The following is a 12,679-nucleotide window of genomic DNA, read 5'->3' as shown; positions in this document are numbered from 1 at the left end:
TCACATATATGTGTCGCTGTACTTTCCCCCAACATGACCCAGGGACACCTTGGCACACTCTATGTCTTTATTTGTATGGACAATGTGGGTTGGATGGTGGACTAGAACAGAATTTTTAAACTGATGTCCGTGCATAGGAGCCTCTATAAACATTGAGTCTGTAGGTATACACGTACCAGGGTGAATTATCCCTCTCTGGGGACAGGTCCCTAAAGCTCATCAAACAGTTTGTGAGACCAAGCAGCTTTCTAGAGGAGGGATAAAGACAAGACTGGTGGAGTAGGAGGACTTGAAGAGGGGCATCTGTTGTTTCTTGGCATCTTCCCTCCCCTGGGTCAATATCTGCACAAACTAGGAAGCTCTGGTGCCCTAGTCCTTAAGGAGTTGTGCTACCGACTCAGAGGCACACAGTTCAAATCCATCAGCTACTCCTTGGGAGAAGAAGGATGGACAATCTCCTGTGCTATTTACAGCATCAAAAACAATTTAATCGCATGGGAGGAGATTGCCCATCTTTCTCCTGTGGAGCCGCTTTGGGGATTGCAGTGCAGCTTCTTAGCACCAGGCCAATGGAAAAGGACGGAGAGAGTACCCGTTTTAAGGGGAAAATAGGGGTAACTACGATCAAAGAAGCCAGCTCACCTCCTACTCATCAGGGCGCTCAGGAGCCAGGACCTCGGGGCTGGGATACCTCTGGACCTGCGGGGACAGCGTGCGAGGCCTGCACCTCGGTTCCCCGGCGCCTCCCCGAGCCTGGGAGCGGGCGCCCCGGCGTGCGTGAAGTCCCCCTGGGTAGGGCAGGCGAACCGACGCGCCGGGCTGCAGACGAGGGCGCGTGCCTGTCCATGGGCCCGTGTCCGCGCGTGGCCCGGCGGCCAGGTGAGCTCAGAAGGTGGGCGGGGGCGCTGCGCGGACAGAGCCAATTGTGAGCTGAGGCCACGCACAGCCCGCTGCCAGGACAACCGCTCGGGTGCGGGGCGGGGCCATCGGGAAGGCCCGCCCACCTGTGTCCTGGGGAGGCGGGTGGAGCCAGGATGCTGGGCGGTGCAGGCTGGAGGAGGGGGCGTGGGCTGCCTGAAGCCCCGCCTTCGTCCACCTCCTGCAACCTCCTCCTGCTCTCATGGGAGGGAAAGTTTCATTTCATTGGAGAGTCGAAAGCAACTCATTCTTCACCCTCTAGCGAGTTTCTGAGTTTATAAATCACATGGGAGGAGGCTGGCCATCTGGGAGACTGGTCAGTTCGAACTGCGTCTCTTTGGGTTGGCAGCAAAACTGCCCCAAGTCTAGGCCACCAGAACTCTCTCTATAACTGGAAAAGTACTAAATGTATATAGTAAAGGAGAAAAAAAAATATAATAGTTTTAAAAGTAAAATGAGATAATTGCTGTCAATAATTTTCTTGTGACTTTTCCCAGAAATTTTCTTTGCATACTCTTGAAAATAGGTATACACCAATTTGAATAAATATATAGCGGGGATCATTTTATTTCAGAGCCTACATATTTGCCCACAAATAACCTTTTTTTTTTTTTGAGACAAATTCTGAAAATTGTTTATCTGCTTGTGTGTATGAATATATTTTGTTCAAATAGCACAGTTGTTGTAAGGTGCTCTCAGCACAACAGCAGATCTGAATCCTTCCCTCGCCTGTGCCGTCCTCACCGTCTCTGACACATTCCAGCCCATTGCTGCAGTCACTGTGTCAATCCATCTCATTGAGGGTCTTCCTCCCGTTCACAGACCCCCTTTACCTTTTCCAAGCATGATATCCTTCTCCAAGAAACAGCCTCTCCTTCCGACACACTCAAAATATGTGGAAGAAGTTTCTCCATCCTTGCCTCGAAGAGCTGCACTTTTTCCAAGATAAATCTGTATGTTCTTTGGGGCACAAAATTGCACAGATTAGCTTGTAATTGAAACTAACAGTTCTCTGCTTTGCCCATCAACCTTCCACGTAGTGATAGTCTAAAAATGTTACTAAGTACTATTTCCAAAAGAATACACTCTGTGCAATGCAGGGAGCTGTGGTGCTGCTAGTCCAGAACTGTAGTTCAGACCCACCAGCCACTCCAAGGGAGAAAGACCTGCAATCTCCTCCTGTGCGATTTACAACCTCTGAAAACTGCTGCAGGGACAGTTATGAGTTGATTCCCACTCAATAGCAATTGGTTTGAGTTTGTGTTTTTTTTGACATATGGAAAGTAGGAAAAAACCCGCAAAGCCCCCTATATATGCTGCCTCGACCTCTGGACTCAAATTTATTTCTCCACAGTTGTACATTGTCCTCTTCCTGTGCCCAGTGATAACTGCTAATCTGAATTTTATATTTATCATCCCCCTGCATTAATTGATCTAACTTTTAAAATTTTTTCTAGGTGATATATTTGGAAAATAATTTTAAATATGTTCTGCATGTTTGCAGGAATACAAAATTATATTAAATGGTGTGTGTTGACAATACTTTTTCCTAAGAGCACTTTATCTTTTAGTTATAACTTTCTAAGTGATATTTAGCAGTAGTTTTCAAATCTTCCTTCACCACTGTATGTCCTTTCAATAGATGATGATGTTGTTGTTGTTGTTGAGTACCACTTAGTCGGAACCAACCCATAGCTGACCCTCCAGCGGATTTTCAGAGGCAGTTAATCGCACAGGAGGAGAATGCCCATTTTTCTCCCATGGAACAGCTGGTGGATTTGAACCGCGTGCCTTCAGGATTGTAGCACAGCTTCTTGCCACTAGCCACCAATACTCTTCGTTCAATATATGATATGAAAGTAGAAAAAAAGACTCATACTCTTTTGGGTGTAAAAGCAAGATGTTTTATTATGGAAGAGGCAACTTCAGTTGGGAAACACCAACTGGATCCACAAAACACTCTGGCCTTCTGAAGGTGGAGAAAGGTCTAAATACAAAGATTTCAGGAGCTTCTCAGCAATTTCTTGAGTGATCAATGCTTATATTTTACATATCCAACAATTCAGGCATCAGATAGCCACTTATCCTTTTTTTTAAAATTTTTTATTTTTTATTTTTTTCCTATAATTATATTTTATTAATTTTCATAAACATTTACAGAGATTTTGGGTTTCGATTCATTCATTGTTGCACTATTCTCTCTACCCTCCTCCCAGTTTGTTCTTGTCCAAATGCCACAGTGCTTGTCAAAGCCAGTTCTGATTAATCTTCTTTGTCAGTGTGTCCTTTGCCATTCCCTATCACTCCTCCCTGAGAGAGACTTCACCCTGAGTCATAAGGGAAAGGGGATGGCGTATTCTCTTAGCTACTTCCTGCTGAAAAGGGACGCTGTGGGTTTCAGGGTGAAGATCTTCTCTCACTACTCTAAAGGGCCCCTTTGGCAGTAGGAAACACATAGACTATTATGGAGATTGATTTTGGAATTTAGATGCACTCTTATTGATTGTGCTTGGCTGTACATGTTCATATCCTTGAAGATGTATCATGGGGGTGTTGCAACCTAGAAGACACAAATTTGACTAGCAGGTTATAAGTACATGAGTCAAAAATTATGGAAAAGTAAAAGAAAAGATTCTTTCATTGTTTTACAAACCCTCCCCCAGGTCCCCTCCACCATGTAGCCCTCGCTCTAGTCTCCTGTGATGACAGAAATACCTAGTTATATATCTCTTTTAAACAGTTTTCTCCCTCCTCTGTTTCAGTGCAGTATACATTATTGAACCCATCTTACTCAGTGTCTCCCCAACCCCAAGGACAGTCCCATTCTACAACAGTGGCATCATGTAATATTTGTCCTTTTGTGACTGGGATATTTCACTCAGCATAATGTTCTCCAGAGTCAACCATTTTGAATAATATTGCATGAGTTCCTTGTTTTTTAATGCAGCATAGTATTCCATTGTGCGAATATACCACAGCTTCTCTAGCCATTCGTTTGTTGATGGGAACTTCGGTTGTTTCCAACTCCTTGCTATTGTGAACAAAGCTGCAATAAACATGGGTGTGCATATATCTGCTTGGATGTCAGCTATGGTCTCTTCAGGGTATATTCCCAGTAGTGGAATTGCTGGGTCAAATGGTATCTCTATTTGCAACTTTTTGAGAAAGCGCCATACTGCTTTCCACAGGGGTTGCACCATTTTACACTTATCCTTTTAAACACAGTTATTTCTTATACAAGGCCCTGGAAATAGTTAAAGCAAAAATTTCCTAATGACATTCTGTGGAGGCACTTTACATATTTAACCAAACTACATGTTTTAGCTATTATCCATCCAAATTCCTCCAGAAAAATAAGCCAAGATTCATGTGCTTATGGGACAACAGAAGTAGGGGAAAGGAGCTCCGATTTCAAACCTGACTTCAGTCATATTATTCATATCCAGCTGTAATGAATACCTATGATACCTTTTATATATACCTCCTTTAAGGTCATGGACTTAAAGAAAACTTCTTTTATCAACATTCTATGAGTGTTTTCTTCTTTAGTATGGCTGTTTGTTTTAGAAAAATCTACTGCAATTGAATCCATTCCAACTCATAGAAACCTTATCAGACAGAATATAATTCCCCCGAGGTATTTATAAGGCTGTAAACTCTGTGTATGTGCATGCAATATTTTTTATTTTCTGTGATTTAGATGAAAGTTTACAGAGCAAATTGGCTTTACATTTAATAATTCATGCACAGTTTGTTTTTGTCAACACGGATTAGAATCCCCCCAGTGTAATGGGAATTTTCTGACTGTCTCCATGTGTTTACCATTTCATTTCACTTCATCCTTATTTCCTCTGAGCTTTATCCCTGGGCACAAACTCCCACTCGTTCCCTTGTAAGTTGATTGTTTTCATGAATGCCTGCGTCCCGGGTATTATTTCACCTCATAGTTCTATCTTTATAGTTCACTTTATAGTCCTATCTGTTGTCCAACTTAAACTGTAGCTTCCAGGGTGACTTCAGTTGTGAGTTTAAAGAGTAACTAAAGGGCATTATCTTGGGGATTCTGCCAGCCTCCATCACTCCACAAGACTGCTCTATTTTTGTTATTGTGTTTGGCAAGAGCTTCCCAGCAACTTATCTGATTGGTTGATGCTGATGTTCTAAATTTGCCCCCAACTCTGTTCAGAACCTCTTATAATGGGGTGGTCTCTTCCTGAGCTGTCAGCTCTGACACCTAGGTACTCTTTAGGCCTCGTATTCATGTGGTGCATTAGTTCTAAAACAATTTTTTCTTCCTTAGGTCTTTGATTTTCTTCATTCTTCTTTCTTCCAGATGAAGAGAACAGATATCTGCTCACAAGTTTTTAAGACTCTAGTCACTATTCACAAATGCAGGATGCAGAATCTTATTTTTTTTGGTAAACTATCATATATTTTTGTAAAGTCAGTGCCAATTGACTTTAGTGTCTCTTGAGACTACAGTCGTGAGCCGTCAGACCTAGCGACCTCTTCCCTCAAAATGTTTCATTACGGCTAAGAAGTTTTCATAGCTTTGCACCACATATGTTCTACTATATTTGTGCATGTATTTCAGCACGTACAAATAAATACCTAAAAATACCCTCTGCAAAACCTCTATATCATTGTGGATTGTGGGTGTTGTCCCATTTGTCGTCATGTATTTGTTCATCTTAACTGCCTATATATTTGCTTTCAGACTATTGTGAGTATTGTTGGTACAGGATTGTACGTGTAATCGAGTCTACCTTTTGGTCTTTAACTCTTTTTTTTTTTCTTTAACTCTTCTTTAATAGTGTCTTTCTATGCCTTGACCATTTGATGTTGTCCCACTTCTTATTGGATATTGCTTATAAGTCTTTATAGAAGCAATTGTTTTTTGTTGTTGTTGCTGTTGGTTGCCATTGAATCGAGTATGACTTATAGAGGCCCCATATCAAAACCCTGTCCTATGCTGTGCTACCCTCTTCCTATCTGACATGCCTGAGCCCATTGCTACAGATACTTTGTCAGTCTGTATCTTTAAGAGTCTTCCTCTCCTTTACTGACCCTCCACCTTTCCAAGCATGATGTTCCTTTCCAAGGAATACCTCTTCCTAACGATCTACCCAAAGTATGTGCAATAAAGCTTTGCCATTCTTGCCTCTAAGGAAAATACTCTGGTTGCACTTTCTCCAAGACATAGCCATTTGTTCTTGTGACAGTTCATGGAATATTCAGTATTCTTCACCAACATCACAACTCAAAGGCACCAATTCTTTTGTCATCTTTGCTTATTGTCCAACTCTCAGATGCATAGTAACTGATTGAAAAGATCATAGCCTGAATCAGATACACCTTTGTGTTTAAACTGACATCATTGCTCCTTTGCATTTTGGAGAGGTCCTTAATAGCAGAATTTTCCAATCCAATCCAATCAGTCTTTTGATTTTTTCCTTTTATTTTTCTAAATTTATTCATTGTTGCACATTTTCTCCCCCCTCCTCCCCTTCCTTCCCCCCAGCCTACCCCACAACGCATCGCTTGTTCCAGATTATTGTCATACATATAATGCCTAAACATATATTCCTTTTGGACAGTTTTGTCTTCACCTATTTTACTGCAGTGTTCATTATCTATTTACTCATTCTTTTCTTATTCTCTCCTCAACTCCCTCAGCCCCCTTCTTTTTATAACAGCAGTGTTATGCAGTATTTGTCCTTTCGTGACAGAGAAATTTCACTCAGTATAATGTTCTCCAGACAGATTCATCCTGGAGAGGGCTAAACTGGGCTGCTCCTCGGAGGCAAGGATTCTGAAACTTTGTCTGACATACTTTGGTCATGTTGTAAGGAGGGACCGGTCCTAGGAGAAAGACATCATGCTTGGTAGGGTGGAGGGCAGGTGCAGGAGGGGAAGGCCCTCTGGGAGGCGGATTGATTCAGTGACTGGGGCAATCGAGATGAGTGTGTCAGAGGCAATGAGATTGGCACAGGACAGAGCAGAGTTTAGAGCTGTTGTACATAGGGTCGCTATGAGTTGCAAGTGTCTCAACGGCACATAACAACAAGAACAACAATGTTCTCCATGCTCCTCCATGTTTTATGCGTTCATTGTTTTTCACTGTGGCATAATACTCTATTGTATGAATGTACTATAGTTTTTCCCCACCCATTCATTTGTTGCTGGGCGTTTAGGTTGCTTCCATTTCTCTGCTATTGTGAATAACTCAGCGATCGACTGTTAGAGTTAAGTTTATATATAAAGATAAAGATAGTCTGGCCACCATCTGAAGTCTTTGTGTTTTCCTTGACTACTTCAGCAACAAAGAAGTCCCTAACCCCTCCTGTATGAACCCTACTCCCTTTATAGTTTGCTAAATATTTGCACCATTGCTAATGAGCCCACTCATTTTCAAAATAGCCAACCGCTCTGTGCCACCACCATCTTCCCCCACAAACTCCCCAATCCCCTTATATCTCCCAGCCCACCCCCACCCCCACCCCTGGCCCCTTCCAGCACCAATAAAGGCCACGAGGAGCTCCAGGAGCTCTGAGCTTGGGGCTCTGCCCCACTACCGCTGCCTTGTGTGTAGAGTCCTAGCTTGAGCTCATAATAAAATCCCTCATGTTCTTGCATTGGATTTTGCTCCCTGGTGGTCTTTGGGGGACTTGCAATTGTGGCGCAACACGACTTGGGTATACATACATCTTTTCTAGGTTGGCTCTGGTTTCTTTAGAGTATATTCCCAGGTCTTTTGATTTCTTGATGTCAAGGGTGCTGATTTTGGATCCAAGTAAGAGGAAATCTTTGACAATTTAAATCTTTTTTTCCATTTATCATGATGTTGCCTAATGGCTCTGTAGTAGGAATTTTATATCTTAGAAGATCACTTGTCATCTGCAAGTTTTTAAGACCCTACCTAGACACTGTTCATAAACATGGTATCAAGACACCACATAGTTCAGGATTCTTCACTGTACCATATCTTGAATTCTGTGCTTCCTTAAATTTTTATTAGGATATGTGTAAGCTATGTTAGAAGAATAACTTATCATTACAAAAGGCAAATTTTAAGACATGAATCGGTCTCTTTAACAAAACAAGTTCCTCTAAAGTGTGTAATTCTTCACATGGCCATAGGAATCTCTGTTCAATTTCAAGAGTTAGATAATCACTCTATATCATATTTAGCAAGTCCTGTAATATCTCTATAAAGGCTTCTAGTGTCCCAGTGAGTGGACAGCTGCATTGCTAAGCCCAAAGGCAAAGCTCTCGCTACTGGGTCAAATCCATCAGCAGTTCCATGAGAAAAAGATAAACAATCTCCCCCCATGTGATTCACAGCCTCTTGAAAACTCTTAGAGTGTCAACTATGAGTTGGTTTTGGCTTGAGAGCTATGAGTTTTTGAGATAGAAACTATAAGTAAGGGAAACCAAGTCTTTTTATCTAAGGAGCTTTCTGTATACAGTTGGTCAAATCAGATTGGCTTGCTTTTTTGGCAGACCCAGATATATGCAATAATTTTGACGGCACCAAAATACAAAGGCACCAGACATCAATTCTTCAGTCTTTATTCATTGTTCAGTTTTCACATGCCTATGTGTGCCAAATGCAGTAATGGTTACCCAGGGTGGACAGTGTTTGGTGAAGCTTCCCAATTAAAACAAGTTTGGAGGCAGGAGTGGCATCCACTTCTGGAATGGCTCATCTCCAGAAACTCTATGAACAGTGCTCAGGTCTTTCATTCATAAGGTCGCTACGAGTCATCTATGATTCAACGGCACTTAACAACAACATGAGGCAGTTGGAAAATCCTACCTCTTGGTTCAAGCACAAGCATATCTTAGCTGTCAACGTGACATCTTTGCTCTCTAGCATGTTTAAGAGGTCCTTTCCAGCAGATCTGCTCAGTGTTGATTGTGGATGCAAGTAAAATAAAACCTGTGACAAGATCAATCTTTTCTCTGTTTACCATAATGTTATCGGTCAGTCTAGCGGTGAAAATTTTTGTTTTCTCTTTGCTCATGTGTAATATACACTACAGTCTGTAGTCTTCTGAGCTTCATCAGAAAGTGTTTCACGTCGTCTTTACTTTCAGCAAGCAAAGTGGTCTCATCCTTGTCACATGTTAATGAGTCTTCGTCTATTCCTGTTGCCACATTACTCTTCATATGGTCCAGCTTGTAGAATTATTTGTTCAGCATAAAACTGAATATGATCAGTGAATAAGTGGATGGAAAAAAACCCTAATTTTTATCTTTCCTGGTTTCAAAACATGCAGTACTCCCTTGTTCTAGTTGAAGGATTGCTTCTTGTTCTATATTCAGGTTTCAGATGAGCACAGTTAAGTGTTCTGGAATTCTTATTCTACTTAATGTCCTAAGTGCGACTTAGACTTCTTGCTTCACCGTTGATACTTAGTCATGGAGCTTTGGTGACAGAGTAGTAAGAAGCTGAGCTGCAATACCAAACACATGTGTTTCGAATCCATCAGCTGCTCCACAGAAGAAGCAACCTCCTCTCATTCGACTTACTGTCTCTGAGAACTTGCTGGAGAGTCAGCTATGACTCGACAGCACATAACCATGTCAACAACAACATATTCCATATCCTGAAATAGTTGAGCATGGACTATTCTATTTGATACAGTGACTTTTACTTAGTACCAACAGTCAAGACATCAGGAGCCATATCACATTGGGGAATTCTGCAATCAAATCACTCAGGAGGAATGATGTCAGTTTGAGAAGTAGGTGCACCTGATTCAAGCCATGGTCTTCCCAATCACTGCTTATATGTCTGAGAGCTGGACAATGAATAAGCACAACACAAGAACTGATGCCTTTGAGTTACGATACTGGAAAAAAATATTATCTCATAGACATTGATGTTTTTGAGTTATGATATTGGGAGGGAACCCATTTAATAATCCATACACAGCCAAAATTAAAAAATACATGTCTTGGAGAAAGGAGTTGGAGTGCTCCTTAGAGGCAAAGATGGCAGAACTCCTCTCACAAACTTTGGGCATCCTTGGAGAGGCATTTCAAGTGTGGAAAGTTGGAGGGTCTGTGACAGAGAGGAAGACCCTTAACCCAATAGATTGACACAGTGATTGTGGCAATGGGTTTCAGTGTGCCAGAGATGGTGAGTACAGCGCAGGTTAGGACAGGGTTTGTGTCTGTTGTTCATAGAGTTGCAATGAGTCGTACTTGACTTGATGGCACCTAACAACAATAACAACATTCCATCTATGTGGAACAAATAATTTGGAAAGATGTGGCATCAGGATAAGAGGAAGACTTATGAACAAATTGCGTGGTGCAGATGACACAACCTTGCTTCCTGAAAGTGCAAAGGACTTGAAGAGCTGCCTGTGGATGATCAAAGACTATATAGCCATCCATTCAGGCTACATTCAGACATCAAGAATACAAAATTCCTCACCCCCGAGCCAATAGACAACATCATTATAGGTGGAGATGAGATAGAAATGGTCAACGAATGTTGTCTTGCTTGGGGCCACAATCAACACCCTTGTCATAAGGAGCTAGAAAATCAAAGATGCATTGCATTGGAAATGGATGCTGTTGGGAATCTCTCCAAAGTGCTGAAGAACCATGATGTCAGTTTGATAACTGAGATGCACTTGATTCAAACTGTGATCTTTTCCAATTATTTGCTTTGCAGCTCAAAGTTGGATAGTGAATAAGGCTGACAGAAGTCAATGCCTTTAAATTATGGTGTTGGAGAAGAGTGCTGAATATTCCATGGACTGCCAATAAGACAAACAAATACGTCTTAGAAAACGTGCAGTCATGGAAGGCAAGGATAGCGAAACTTCATCTTACATACTTCAGGCACGTTGTTAGAAGGGACCAGTCCTTGGAAGAAGACATCATGTTTGGAAAAGTGGAAGGTCAGTGAAGGCAGAAGACACTCAATGAAATAGAATGACATGGGGACTACAGTGGTGGCCTCGAGTGTGTCAGAGATGATGAGGATGGCACAGGACAGAGCAGAGTTCAGATCTGTTGTTCAAAGGGTCACTATGCATCATATGGTTGACTCTAGAGCACTTAAGAACTTCATTTTCTCTATGCTTTATAGGATCTTCCCTAGAAACATTTCAGAAAAATTATTTCCTTTTCAAGGATTTGTTATAACAACTAGTATGAACAATTTATGTCTTTCTCAGCATCTCTTCAAAACTATTCAAGCCTGCACAAGAATTTTTTTTTTAAGACTTTAAAAGACTATCTTTGTGGAAAACAAACAAAAAATTAACAGCCACTAGTCATGACTTCCTGAGACAAGGCCACACTCATGAACAAAAGGAGACAGAAAGCTACACAAATTCACCCATCTGTGAGGCTGGGTTTTAAAAACAGACTTATGTAATTCCAGGCAAGAGAATATTTATGAGGCCTTTTTTTTTGGCCTAATTCATTTCAGTGGCTAAACAGTCTCTTACTTTGATTTTTCTCTCCAATTGGAAACAATTTGAAAATGGATCCTGATTTAGCAGGCAATTGTTAGAAAACTCAAAAATTTAAATACTAGTTACTGACAAACGAATCCCAAAAATCTAGTTGATTTTTCTTTCCAAACTGTCTTGGATGAGAAAGTGCCAGACAGATAGCGTGATATAAGACAAAATGGTTTCTCATATAAATAAGCAGGAATTCCAGAAGGTTTCAGAAAATAAATGATCTCTAGTGTTGGCATTCCCACGTTTGTTACATAGTGAAAGACGCTTTTGAGTACAATAAAATAAATTCTAAGAACAACAGAAGAATAAGCCCCAGAGAGATAAAATGCAAGTAACAGAAGGGTGGTCCCAGATTTATTAACCTTAAAAAACCCACCAAGAGTGTGATGCAGAGCTAGACCATTCAAGAACTCACTGATCCTGAGCCTAAATCCTCTAAGCCTTAACTGTGGCAAAAGATGATGTGCCTTGGAGAGCACATCTTTGATACAAAACAGATCAAAGTAATAAAACTGTTGTACCTGTTTGGGAGCAGAAGAAAATTTGTGGAAAGACAACTCAAATTGGGAAGTAGGTCAACAAAGGACTCGATTTCAGAAACTTCCAAGCAAATTTTCTGATTAATTGATATTTTTAAAATTCAACCAGACACTAAACATTCACAAAATTAGACCACACACTTACCATTTTTTAAAAAATTGTGTTTCATTCTTGCACCTTGCTGCTTTTTTTTTCTCCCACCTTCCACCCACCAAGTTCTGCCACCCAGTGATTTCCTCCTCTCCCCACCCTCGGCCCCCTTGCCCCTCCGCTTCCCTCTGTGGATATCCATAGACATCTTACTGGTTATTCTTCTGTTTTTAATATAATGGTGACATACCCATAGTCACCAATAAGACAAAAGGACTGCAATATCCATAAATGCACTTTATTACGTAGGTCTGGGAGACAGCGAGTCACCTCTAAGACTGCCTCCCTGTCTGAGAGTGGTCATGGCTTTATATATGTTGTTGTTGTTAGGTGTTGTGGAGTTGAAGACGATTCATAGCGACCCTATGAACGAAAGGCCTGAGCACTGTTTGTACATAGAGTTTCCGGAGGCAAGCCATTTGGAAAGTGGATGCCGCTCCTGCTTCCAGGCTTGTTTTAGTCAGGAAGCTCCAGCCAACACTGTCCACCATGGGTATAAACATACAATATATATAATTACATATTTCTTCTAAAAAAAAATCCTTATAAAGAAAAATCATTGTTAAAAATGAAAGTCA

General features: G+C 41.2%; 1 pseudogene; it reads left to right on the top strand.

Moving 5' to 3' along the window:
* Positions 1–569: 569 nt before the first annotated feature.
* LOC102872736 overlaps positions 570–12,679 on the top strand; it is an 82,141-nt pseudogene continuing 70,031 nt past the window's right edge.

This window comes from Elephantulus edwardii, unplaced genomic scaffold (genome assembly GCF_000299155.1).
Source record: "Elephantulus edwardii isolate Elephantulus edwardi_28Jun2011 unplaced genomic scaffold, EleEdw1.0 scaffold00138, whole genome shotgun sequence".
NCBI lineage: Eukaryota > Metazoa > Chordata > Mammalia > Macroscelidea > Macroscelididae > Elephantulus > Elephantulus edwardii.
Note: the sequence above shows the minus strand (reverse complement) of the source record. Positions and strands in the feature narration are given on the sequence as shown.